The sequence below is a fragment of the Schistocerca nitens genome, chromosome 1 (assembly GCF_023898315.1).
Source record: "Schistocerca nitens isolate TAMUIC-IGC-003100 chromosome 1, iqSchNite1.1, whole genome shotgun sequence".
NCBI classification, from domain to species: Eukaryota; Metazoa; Arthropoda; class Insecta; order Orthoptera; family Acrididae; genus Schistocerca; species Schistocerca nitens.
The window spans coordinates 1,285,246,455-1,285,260,300 of NC_064614.1; the positions used below are offsets into that span (position 1 = coordinate 1,285,246,455).

General features: G+C 43.1%; 1 pseudogene; it reads left to right on the plus strand.

The window, feature by feature from the left end:
- The first annotated feature begins 2,162 nt into the window (after positions 1–2,162).
- LOC126208033 (5S ribosomal RNA) lies at positions 2,163–2,280 on the plus strand (annotated as a pseudogene).
- The last annotated feature ends 11,566 nt before the right edge of the window (positions 2,281–13,846 follow it).

Below are 13,846 nucleotides of genomic sequence, written 5' to 3' on the forward strand. Positions count from 1 at the left end.
CACCTCAAATAGGGAATCATCCGACAAGGGCACTGTTCTCCAGTCCTCACGGGTCCAACCGATACGGTCACGAGCCCAGGATGGCGCCGCAGGCGGTGCCGAGCTGTTAGCAGAGGCACTCGCGCGGGTGGTCAGCTGCCGCTGCCCGTTAACGACAAATTTTGCCCCACTGCCCTAGCGGCTGTTGCTTGTCTGTTAGGACTGACAGACAGCGGAAACACTGCTGCTGTCGGTCGTTAAGTGAAGGCCGTCGACCTCTGCTTTGTCCACAGTGAGAGGTAATGCCTGATATTTGGGACTCTCGTCTTCAGAGAGTTAAGCAAAAAACGTTCTGTTGATTTCTTGTGTACTATCTAAGAATTCGATTTTTAACTAGTAAAACGAGTAAATATATTCGTAAAAACGTAGCAAATGGAGCCCGAAAAACAGAATACTGACGTCTAAAAATTGATAGTTGTAGGAGGTACAAAGTGGCAAAGCCTGAAAAAGTAGTTTAGGCATCCAAAGGTGGAGGTGCAGAGATAACTGCTCAGAACTGGTTTGCTCCACGATTTCTTGATGCTCTTACGGCTCTTTGTGTCTACTCTATAGCCTTCTGTAATTTTCTTGTCTGCAGAATTATTTCGTACAACAAAGAAGGGAAAGCTGGAAGGACGAATGAATATGCAGAAACACCACAGAAAAGGAAATAAATTTGAAGATAATACGTAGGCAAGGGAAGAATGAAAGTGAGATGGGTGATACCGTAATATCAGAAGAAATTAATAGTACACTGAGTTATTTAGACTAAAAAAAGCACTGGAAATAGACGAGATTCCCACAAAGCTACTGAGAGTGTTGTGAAGCCAATCACAATATAAGCTTTACAGGTCAAGATACGGCACGAAATATAACTTCACGAAGAATGTAATAATCCCAGTGTCTAAAAGCGTAGGTCCTGACAGGCGTGAGTAACTCAAAGAATAAAAAAAACACTAAATTCTCTGACACACAGTTCCTGTTAACATTAGTTTGGGTATCTGGGCCATGATTTTAGAACGTGAGCACGTAGTGGCTAATGTAGTACTAGCCTGAGAAGCACTAATATGTTAAATTAATATCTGAACTATCTTTTATTATAATACAACATGCAGCCTACAAATATATTATAAAGGAATGTAATTTTATTGATGTTTAAACTTAAAGGGAAAAAAGAAAAAGAAGCCATAAGGGCCTAGATACCCCTACAAAGTGGGAAAATGGGCCACAAGGGCCTTGGTTCCATAGAAACTGTTGTTTGAATTGAGGTAAGTGGGCCTGTTGGCAAACATCTAAACCCCTGAGAAAATTAATAAAAGGCATTTCAGTGACCCTGTAGTTGAGTTATCGACAACGTAAGATAACACCTTCAAAGTGACTGAGTATGAAATCAATTCAAATTTTCGAATAACACAACTTTTATTTTACAATTACTGGTAAAGATCAATCCAACTACAGGTATTAATATTTAAGTATTATACCATATGTGTAGTTAAAAAAAGTTAATAAATATTCGATAGGTCACTCAAATCATCAGTAAACCTAATCATGTCCTTGAATCTAGCAGAGCTGCTTCTAAGAGGCATTGACAGCTTCCTTACTACATGTAATGTAAGCCTCTTCTTCTGTTTCCATAGACTTCATTGTTTGGGAATGACGTCTGCAAAACATGACATCATATCCAGTGTGCCACTGGTCTGTCACTTTTGCTATGTACAGCCTGAAATTCACTTCTGATTTTGCATAGACTTTGACAACACACAATTCACCCACTTCTACTGAATTCACATCATGTTCATCTACTTCTTCGTCAGAATAACTTACAAAAGCATAATCATCGCCACTGTCACACACAGGAAATTGATCACTTTCTTCACTTGTCTCTTCAGCGGCGATACTATGTTTCTACCTTTTAAATTTTTTGCTGGCAGCAGGCTCAGAAAGGTTGATCTTTGCCAACTCTTTCTCCTTTTCTCTTGCAGAGTGTTTGAGTGTCTTTCTGTTCGCTTCCTCCTGCTTTTCTGTTTCCTCTTTTACTTTCTTTAATAAATATTGTTTTTATGTAATAATCTCGCAGTTGGTAAGAAGTCTTTTACGATTCTTATCACCTGTTTCAGGGTTTTTCTCACTCTTAAGTATGTCCAGGCAACGGCCTTGCCGCAGTGAATATGCCGGTTCCCGTCAGATCACCGAAGTTAAGCGCTGTCGGGCGTGGCTGGCACTTGGATGGGTGACCATCCGGGCCGCCATGTGCTGTTGCCATTTTTCGGGGTGCACTCAGCCTCGTGATGCCAACTGAGGAGCTACTCGACCGAATAGTAGCGGCTCCGGTCAAAGAAAACCATCATAACGACCACACGCCCCTCCTATCCGCATCCTCAAATGAGGATGACACGGCGGTCGGATGGTCCCGATGGGCCACTTGTGGCCTGAAGACGGAGTGCTCTTAAGTATGTCCAACAACAGGTCTTCGAAACTTTTGCGGCATACTCCTGTGGATGTACTGTCTACTCCTGGTGGGTTTGTAGCTGTGGATGCAGCGATAGCAACCATTCCCGGTGGCGCTGTCTCTATAGGTTTAGAAGCTGAAGACACTATGTCTGTTCAGTGGCAGTCTATTTCTTGTCGGATGGTAGCTACCTGTTTAAATTTAGGCAATTTTTTTTGTACTTCATCAGATCAGTTGTCTTGAATATTGATGTTAGGATTACTTCTTTGTTAACCCCCTGTACTTCCCAATCATAAATTCCAGTAGTCTTAAATCCATTGATAATATTTGTTACGGGCACAAGTGAGATAAATGTGTGCTTAAGGATTTTTTTTGCGTGGATTTCCTTTTTGCCATTTACATAATTCACTGTCCCATTTGGTCTTGAGGCTTTTAAAAACTGCCACATCGAGAGGCTGTAATAGGTGTGTAGTATGGGGAGGTAGCTTCATAATGGTGACTTGATTTTGTTGGGATAGTCTGATCAATTTAGTTGAAATATGTATAGTATGACCATCATAGATTAACAGCACTGGCCTTTCTTCACCTATATTTGGTAGAAACAAATCACGAAACCAATTGAAGAATAAAGTGGTTTCCATCCATCCACGTGCAGTTGCTGAAACTACTGTTTGCGAAGCAAGATCTGCATTAATCCAATTCTCTATTACATATTTGCCTTTGAATACGCAAAGTAGTGGAAGCTTTTAACCTGCAGCAGAACAGCATAAGAGCACCGATGTATTTTCACGCCCAGATATATTTGTTTTGCGTCTGCTTTTTGCACCAACGACCCCAACAACTCTGATTTTCGATGGATCACGACAAAACGAGGTTTCATCACAGTTGAAAATCCTCCATGAAGATTCAGTTCCCATACAGTTTTCTCTAAAACATCAAAGAAGCTATGTACTACCCATAGGTTGACTTGCTCACGCCTTACGTGTTCGATACTTTGTGGCTTCTTGAATGACAAGTGATGCCTAATTCTAAAATTTATAAACTAGTCTACACCAGGCCTCTGGTCTTTGAAAGTAATGGACAAAAATGGTTTTGGCTTATATCGACAAGAAGTTTGGGATTTAATTCAATGTTACATCATATAAAACAGCATCCCTTGTAGATTCAATCAGTTCACAATCTCATCTTCTTTAGCAGCAAACTCTTCGATTCAGCACCTCCACCACCACCACCACCACCACCACCACCACCACCACCATCCTTCACTACGAGTGCCCAGAATACGATGTTTCAGTGTAGATCTAGGAACACTGTGGAATGTAGCTGCTCTTGGTGGTTCTATTGCCATTCCGAACATTTTAGATAGCTTTTTCTAAATCCTCTTCAGAGTAGCTAATGCTAGTTCCCCTCTGAATTTTTCTGACGTATGTTCTCACCATTATCTGCAAAAATAGTTAGCGAGATAGTCAAAAGAAGTTTAGGCTAGGTTAAATTAATGTTAGATTAGACAGTTAGAACTCTAATTCTACCTGATGTCTAATCTTTAACATAATAATTTAGGGACGGAAACCTGGCTGAAACCAGATGTAAACAGTAATGAAATTCTAAACTCGGATTGGAATATATACCGCAGAGACTGGCTGGACAGTGAAGGGTTCAAATGGTTCAAATGGCTCTGAGCACTATGGGACTTAACATCTATGGTCATCAGTCCCCTAGAACTTAGAACTACTTAAACCTAACTAACCTAAGGACAGCACACAACACCCAGCCATCACGAGGCAGAGAAAATCTCTGACCCCGCCGGGAATCGAACCCGGGAACCCGGGCGTGGGAAGCGAGAACGCTACCGCACGACCAGTGAAGGGGGAGGCGTGTTTATAGCGATAAAAAGTGCAATAGTATTGAAGGAAATTGACGGAGATCCGAAATTTGAAATAATATGGGTGAAGGCCACGGTTAAAGCAGGCTCAAACATGATAATTGGATGTCTCTATAGGACCCCTGGCTCAGCAGCTGATGTGGCAGAGCACCTGAAGGAAAATTTGGAAAATATTTCGAGTAGATTTCCCGACCATGTTATAGTTTTGGGCGGAGATTTTAATTCGCCGTATATAGACTGGGAGAGACAAACGTTTATAACGGGTGGCAGGGACAAAGAATCGAGTGAAATTTTTTTAAGTGCATTATCTGAAAACTACCTTGAGCAGTTAAACAGAGAACCGACTCATGGCGATAACGTATTAGACCTTCTGGTGACAAACAGACCCGAACTATTTGAAACAGTTAACGCAGAACAGGGAATCAGCGATCACAAAGCGGTTACTGCATCGATGATTTCAGCCGTAAATAGAAATATTAAAAAAGGTAGGAAGATTTTTCTGTTTATCAAAAGTGACAAAAAGCAGATTTCAGAGTACTTGACTGCTCAACACAAAAGTTTTGTCTCAAGTACAGATAGTGTTGAGGATCAGTGGACAAAGTACTAACTTGGCATAAAATCCTAAGAAATTTTGGTCTTATGTCAAAGCGGGAGGTGGATCAAAGCAAAATATCCAGACACTCTGTGACCAAAATGGTACTGAAACAGAGGATGACAGACTAAAGGCCGAAATACTAAATCTCTTTTTCCAAAGCTGTTTCACAGAGGAAGACAGCACTGTAGTTCTTCTCTAGATTGCCGCACAGATGACAAAATGGTAGATATCTAAATAGATGACAGAGGGATAGAAAAACAATTAAAATCGCTCAAAAGAGGGAAGGCCGCTGGACCTGATGGTATACCAGTTCGATTTTACGCAGAGTACGTGAAGGAACTAGCCCCTTTTTGCAGCGGTGTACCATAGGTCTCTAGAAGAGCGTAGCGTTCCACAAGATTGGAAAAGGGCACAGATCATCCACGTTTTCAAGGAAGGACGTCGAACAGATGTGCAGAACTATAAACCTATATCTCTAACATAGATCAGTTGTAGAATTTTGGAACACATATTGTGTTCGAGTATAATGACTTTTATGGAGACTAGAAATCTATTCTGTAGGAATCAGCATGGGTTTCGGAAAAGACGATCGTGTGAAAGCCAGCTCGCGCTATTCGTCCACGGGACTCATAGAGCCATAGACTCGGGTTCCCACGTAGATGCCGTGTTTCTTGACTTCTGCAAAGCGTTTGATACAGTTCCCCACAGTCGTTTAATGAACAAAGTAAGAGCATATGGACTATCAGACCAATTGTGTGATTGGTGTAGTGGACTGACAAGGCAGCCAGTCCACAAGGACGGGTAGCCTAAAGGCACGCGTACACACTCGCCGACTGGCGTTAAGTCTGAAACAGGATACGTGATGAAAGCTATAAAGAAAAGAACGGAGCTTCTCGTATACTTAACTTTAATTCATTGTGGTACATTTCTCTTGATAATACAAGTGAGACTCTCTCCAGATATGGTTAATGGCGCCTTGCTAGGTCGTAGCCCTAAACTTAGCTGAAGGCTATTCTAACTGTCTCTCGGCAATTGAGAGAAAGGCTTCGTACGTGTAGTCGCTAGCAATGTCGTCCGTACAACTGGGGCGAGTGCTAGTCCGTTTCTCTGGACCTGCCGTGTGGTGGCGCTCGGTCTGCGATCACACAGTGGCGACACGCGGGTCCGACATGTACTAATGGACCGCGGCCGATTTAAGGCTACCACCTAGCAAGTGTGGTGTCTGGCGGTGACACCACAATTGGATTGAAGAGTTCCTAGATAACAGAACGCAGCGTGTCATTTTCATTGGAGAGAAGTCTTCCGAAGTAAGAGTGATTTCAGGTGTAGCGCAGGGGAGTGTAGTAGGGTCTTTGCTATTCACAATATACACTCCTGGAAATTGAAATAAGAACACCGTGAATTCATTGTCCCAGGAAGGGGAAACATTATTGACACATTCCTGGGGTCAGATACATCACATGATCACACTGACAGAACCACAGGCACATAGACACAGGCAACAGAGCATGCAAATGTCGGCACTAGTACAGTGTATATCCACCTTTCGCAGCAATGCAGGCTGCTATTCTCCCATGGAGACGATCGTAGAGATGCTGGATGTAGTCCTGTGGAACGGCTTGCCATGCCATTTCCACCTGGCGCCTCAGTTGGACCAGCGTTCGTGCTGGACGTGCAGACCGCGTGAGACGACGCTTCATCCAGTCCCAAACATGCTCAATGGGGGACAGATCCGGAGATCTTGCTGGCCAGGGTAGTTGACTTACACCTTCTAGAGCACGTTGGGTGGCACGGGATACATGCGGACGTGCATTGTCCTGTTGGAACAGCACGTTCCCTTGCCGGTCTAGGAATGGTAGAACGATGGGTTCGATGACGGTTTGGATATACCGTGCACTATTCAGTGTCCCCTCGACGATCACCAGTGGTGTACGGCCAGTGTAGGAGATCGCTCCCCACACCATGATGCCGGGTGTTGGCCCTGTGTGCCTCGGTCGTATGCAGTCCTGACTGTGGCGCTCACCGGCACGGCGCCAAACACGCATACGACCATCATTGGCACCAAGGCAGAAGCGACTCTCATCGCTGAAGACGACACGCCTCCATTCGTCCCTCCATTCACGCCTGTCGCGACACCACTGGAGGCGGGCTGCACGATGTTGGGGCGTGAGCGGAAGACGGCCTAACGGTGTGCGGGACCGTAGCCCAGCTTCATGGAGACGGTTGCGAATGGTCCTCGCCGATACCCCAGGAGCAACAGTGTCCCTAATTTGCTGGGAAGTGGCGGTGCGGTCCCCTACGGCACTGCGTAGGATCCTACGGTCTTGGCGTGCATCCGTGCGTCGCTGCGGTCCGGCCCCAGGTCGACGGGCACGTGCACCTTCCGCCGACCACTGGCGACAACATCGATGTACTGTGGAGACCTCACGCCCCACGTGTTGAGCAATTCGGCGGTATGGCCTCCCGCATGCCCACTATACGCCCTCGCTCAAAGTCCGTCAACTGCACATACGGTTCACGTCCAAGCTGTCGCGGCATGCTACCAGTGTTAAAGACTGCGATGGAGCTCCGTATGGCACGGCAAACTGGCTGACACTGACGGCGGCGGTGCACAAATGCTGCGCAGCTAGCGCCATTCGACGGCCAACACCGCGGTTCCTGGTGTGTCCGCTGTGCCGTGCGTGTGATCATTGCTTGTACAGCCCTCTCGCAGTGTCCGGAGCAAGTATGGTGGGTCTGACACACCGGTGTCAATGTGTTCTTTTTTCCATTTCCAGGAGTGTATATAAATGACCTTGTGGATAACATCGGAAGTTGACTGAGGCTTTTTGCGGATGATGCTGTAGTATATGGAGAGGTTTTAACAATGGAAAATTGTACTGAAATGCAGGAGGATCTGCAACAAATTGACGCATGGTGCAGGGAATGGCAATTGAATCTCAATGTAGACAAGTGTAATATGCTGCGAATATATAGAAAGAAAGATCCTTTATCACTTAGCTACAATATAGCAGGTAAGCAAATGGAAGCAGTTAATTCCATAAATTACCTGGGAGTATGCTTTAGGAGTGATTTAAAATGGAATGACCACATAAAATTAATCTTCGGTAAAGTAGATGCCAGACTGAAATTCATTGGAAGAATCCTAAGGAAACGCAGTCCGAAAACAAAGGATGTAGGTTACAGTAAACCTGTTCGCCCTCTGCTTGAATATTGCTCACCGGTGTGGGATCCGTGCCGGATAGGGTTGATGGAAGAGATAGGGAAGATCCAACAGAGAGCAGCGCGCTTAGTTACAGGATCATTTAGTAATAGCGAAAGCGTTACGGAGATGATAAACTCCAGTGGAAGATCTGCAAGAGAGACGCTCAGTAGCTCGGTACGGGCTTTTGTTGAAGTTTCGAGAACATACATTCACCGAGGAGTCAAGCCGCATTTTGCTCCCTCCCACGTATATCTCCAGAAGAGACCATGAGGATACAATTAGAGAGATTAGAGCCCACACAGAGACATACCGACAATATTTCTTTCCACGAACAATACGAGATTGGAATAGAAGGGAGAACCGATGGAGGTACTCAGGGTACCCTCCGCCACACGCCGCCAGGTGGCTTGAGCGGAGTATGGATGTAGATGTAGAGGTAAATTCACAAGTAAATAATAAAAACTCACTTGAGTAATGAATTAAAGAATAAAAATAATGGTAATTAATGTACTTGCGGTAAATGGATATACTTGGGATAAATGTGTTGTGACTTGGCAAGACAGCCAAGTCACTAGGCGAGGAAGCCGAAATGCACGCGTTTACGCTCACGCAGGCTGGCGTGAGGTCTGGAACATTACAAGGAATTAAGGTAGCCAAAAATAGTACATAGCTTCTGGAATACTTAACTTTAATTCATAATTGTAGAACATCGCTCTTGATGATACAGAAGTATAATAGCAATAATAACAAAGGATAATGGCGCCTTGCTAGGTCGTAGCAAATGACTTAGCTGAAGGCTATGCTAACTATCGTCTCGGGCAATGAGAGCTTATTTGTCAGTCATCCATCTCTGGCAAAGTCGGCTGTACAACTGGGGCGAGTGCCAGGACGTCTCTCTAGACCTGCCGTGTGGTGGCGCTCGGTCTGCTATCGCTGACAGTGGCGACACGCGGGTCCGACGTATACTAATGGACCGCGGCCGATTTAAAGGCTACCACCTAGCAAGTGTGGTGTCTGGCGGTGACACCACAAAATGTGTCCTGGGTGGGCCCAGATACCCCAAGCACCTGGCCCAAATGCCCCATTTTTGACAAACTTTTGGGGTAACTGGGCCACCCCCTCATACTTACAACCTAAAGGATCACACATGCTGCCAGTAATATTTCAAGAGTTTAGCATAAAGTAGAAGCATGACAAATTACTTGTAACATTGATAATACTTGCAGTGAACCCTTAGATATTCTGTCAAATCGTGATGACACCACGTTGATATAAAAATCCAGCACTACAAAATTGAAAACTTCCACATACGAAAACCAAAGCACTTAGAAAGATGAGACTGCTTTCTCAAGGAAGACGCCATTATCCTTCAGTGCTGCCCACCACTTGAAGTGAAATTCCTCTGACAACTGTTACAGGAAAAACTCATGGCCCATTTACCCCCTGGGCCCGCATACCCCAACTGACCTTAGTCATTGATAGAAGCCATGTTAGGCAACATTCAAGAGAAGTGCAAAAATACGGCAGTCAGTGTGAAACCTAAGGCTTTTCTTAGAAGGTAGACTGGAAGAAACGATTTGTTGATTTAAAAAGCCTGTTTACAAGCTGACTGGAATACGAGAACATTGAAATCTGGATGTAGGTTATACCTCACGATAAGTAATTTGTACGCTGAGTAAGCACTAAAGAAAACTGAAGATAAATTTGGAGACACTATCAAAGTTCAAATGGTTTGTCTGTGCCATTATAATTGCCAGGGACAGGAAAGGACTTGCCAAAACGGTTAAACAGTATGAATAATGCCTTCAAACCTGGTTATAATGTGAACATCAACAAATGTAAATAAGGGTGAAGGACCGTTGTCGAATTAAAATAAATGATGCAGAAGGTATTACAGTAGGAAGGTAGTTACACAAACAGACGAGTTTTGGTATTTGGGCAGCAAAACAACGAAAGAGTACAGAAGTGAAGAACTTATAAACCCCAGACTGGGAGCAGCAAGAAAATCTCTTCCGAACAGGAAACTATGTGGTAGGAAGACTTTTGTTCAAGTAACTGTTGGGAGACTTTTCTGGGACTGTTTGTCTGGAGGGTAGCCCTACATGAAAGCGAAACGTTTACAATAAACTCTTTTAACAAGAAGATAGTAGAAGCTTTTAAGATTTGGTTTTACACAAGATTTGATGTGTGGATCAGATAACCACTTAAGAGTTACTACTACTGAAATTAGTTGGGAAGAAAATATTTTAATGCCAACTTTTCATTAAAGGAAGGGATCAGTTGGTAGGGCATTATCCTGAGACAGCAAGAAATCAACTACAGTTGAACTTTCTAATAAGGACATTGGCCGTAGCACAGAAATCACAACGTTATGATCCAGTCGTCGTTGTAGCCGTATTCCTCGTAAGGAACATACTTCTCATCCTTGATTAACTCTACGAATGTATATGAGTATATCTCATATGTAAAGAAACTTTCAGTCTCAATTATCAACAAGATTTTCCAAATCAGTGTACCGTAGAAGTAAATCTGATGTAATATCGCAACCTGGCGTATTCATCTCTGTGTCCTTCCGTCAACAGTAGGTACAGTATAGACTTAAGCGCATTTGTATTACAGTAGTTGTACTGTTGGCGAGTCCTGTGATCATCGAAATTGATATCTGTTTCATAACAGTTCGTTATGAAGCTCACGAATTTTATAACTGCATGGCCAGTAAAAGAAATGTCTTTACGGTGGAAGAATAAGTGTAAGTGATTCATGAAATCGAGAATGGAGCTAAAAAGGTTGACGTTTGTCGTCAACTTGGCCTCGTTCTTCCAAACCATTTGGACTGTGGAATTCACAAGGATAAAATTGTTACTGCGTTTGAACAAAACGCATCTAAAACCAAGCGATTTCGAAAATCTGAACGGGACGACGTGGATGAAGAGCTGCTTATGTGGTTTAATTAACGGGGAAGCATCCATGTTCCCATGAGTGGACCTTTCCTTATGGTGAAAGCAGAAGAATTTGCCATGAAATTACATTTTGGGGTATTTGTGAGTAGTAGTTGATGGGTTGACAGATTCAAGCAACGCCACGGCATTGCTTTTGGCGAAGTGAATGGTGAAGCCAATAGTGTGACACTGAAACAATCCAACAATGGCTCACTATCGTGTGACCTACAATTCATGAAGGACATGCACATGTGACATCTTTAATGCAGGCGAGACTGGCATCTTCTTTAAATTGACACCTCACAAAACTCTGAACTGCAAGGGCGAAAAATGTGTTGGTGGCAAGTTATCTAAAGAACGAATAACAGTTCCATCTGCGTCAGCACAAACCAGAATTGAGAAGAAAAAATTGTTAGTGATGGGTAAATCAAAAAATCCTAGGTGTTTTGAGCATGAAGGAAATCTTCCAGTGCACTACAATGCTAATAAAAAGTCCTGGATGACCTCCGAACACTTTGAAACTGAGATAAGCGTAGGGATCGGAGGTCAGAAGTTAGGGAAGGAAGATTGACGCAGTCCAGCACATCCTGCACTCTCCAGTCTGGAGAATATTAAGCTTGCTTTTCGTCCTGCGAATACGACAAACTTGTTGCAGCCTACGGACCAAGGAGTAATTAGGAATCTGAAATGCCACTATTGTAAACTCGTATTAATGAAAATGGTACAATGCATTGAGAAAAAGTAGGGTTATTCTATTACACTGGTGGATGCGATTAAATGCATTACCAAAGCTTGGAGCCAAGTAACAGCCCAAACAATCAAGAACTGTTTCCGTAATGCTGGATCACAACTGGAGGAATAAATGCATCCGAAACTGTAGACACGTTCTATGACACAGATGATCTGACGCCATCTGCACTGCAGCCAGGAATCAACTGTGATATTCTCAATCAGAGTGGCTATGAAATGTATGCAACAACAGCTGATGACCTTTCTACAATCTAAGCGCAAAATGAAGACTAAATGGTAAATGAAGTGAAAATCAGGGCCACACTGACACTGAAGTGAGCGAGGGAGATGAAGAACAGGAAGAAGAAATAGATAGAGTGCCTATACCATCTGTGAGTGACGCTTTAGGAGCCACTAGAATTGTAAATATATTCTGTGAAGCTCGGGGAGGGAGCAGTGAAATTGCAAATGAAATAATGAAGATAGAACGTAATTTAGAAAGTGTGTGTTGGGCAAATAGACAGCAGAGTAAAATGACTGACTACTTCACCCCCCAAGTAAAGAAGTTTGGTGAGCACTCGACGTACTGCTGTATATACTGCATTCATGTAAGATTAAGAGTGAATACTGTATGTAAAGTAAAACAAGGCTACATAAATTTGTTGTTTACCATTTGTCACCAGAATAGACTGAAAATACGAATCTCGGCTACAACGACACTCGTTTATTGCAGCATAACTCAAAGTCCTTTTGTGACGCTTCCTATTGCTGCCTGCTGGCACTTCTACGCAATATCTTTTTTCTATGGCCAGCCAGTTTTCTTCACCTCGTCGAGAACGTGAAAGCCAGGTGACACATTGTAGTCAATATTTGCTGATCAATAAGTTTAAATTCAAATTAACACCATCGGTTGGCTGCGTTGTTTAGCGGTTTCTGCCAGGGATGCTCATTAACAGTTATTAGGCACCGGATTCGGTTTTCAGAATGATCTGATTCGCGTAGTCCCTGTACACCGAATTAATTCCTTCAAAGATCACTGGGTTCATTTAACCGAGCACGATATTTTGCCCGTTGAAAACTATTCCCTTTAATATTAATGTTGAATAATTTATTATTATTATTACTCTTGTCCAGAGGGAATCCGATATACGGTTCACTTCTCGTGATACTCTGTTTGAAATCGTAGGACACTATAATTTTTCCTTAACTCTGTTTTTATTGACACAGTTTCTTTGATATGATTCACTACGATGAACGTTCATACTTATGCCTGATGATAAATGTCCCAACAGGGTCTATAATCGAAAGTAAAGAAATTTACTTTTAATTTGCCCGGCTTCCAACGAAGTTAACTCTTTCACGCAATGGTACTTGAACTTAAGAGACACGAATATTTAGGACTCTAGCGCTGAAAGCTCGGACACTAAAATCCCAAACGCTAAAGTCTCCCAGAAGCCAAAGACTCACAGACGCTAGAGACGTTAACAATACGTACGTTGTGTTTATATCATAATTATGAAATAATAGGGACGTTCATTAGAACTCTTGGAAAAAAGCCCTTTGCTACTGACCATATAATACTCTAAATAAAAGAATAACAACAGCCAATGGAATAATTTTCTCTGCTTTGAAACGAGAATTCGTTATTCTGTACGCAATATGGAAATTGTTCATGGCCAGTTCGATTAAATTTTTGTTTCAAAAAGACCAGATATGTAACAAGGAGTTACACTTTGAATGTTGTTATAGCCACGTTGCACTGTACTCTCCAACGCTTCCCTTCATTACGAAATAATCATTATAGACGCAGACTAGAGGTTGAAGACAGTAAGCAGGTTCAAAAGGACGTGGCTTACTGTGGTCACGCAGAGATGGAGAGATCTGCACAGAACGGACTAGCGTGCGGAGCTGAACCGAATTAGTCTTGCAACTGAAGACCTCAACAAGAGAAAGCGCCCTGACGACGAAAGGAAATTCGGGCGTACTGTGATTAAAATCTTGTGATATCCCTAAGATCTATATTACAGAT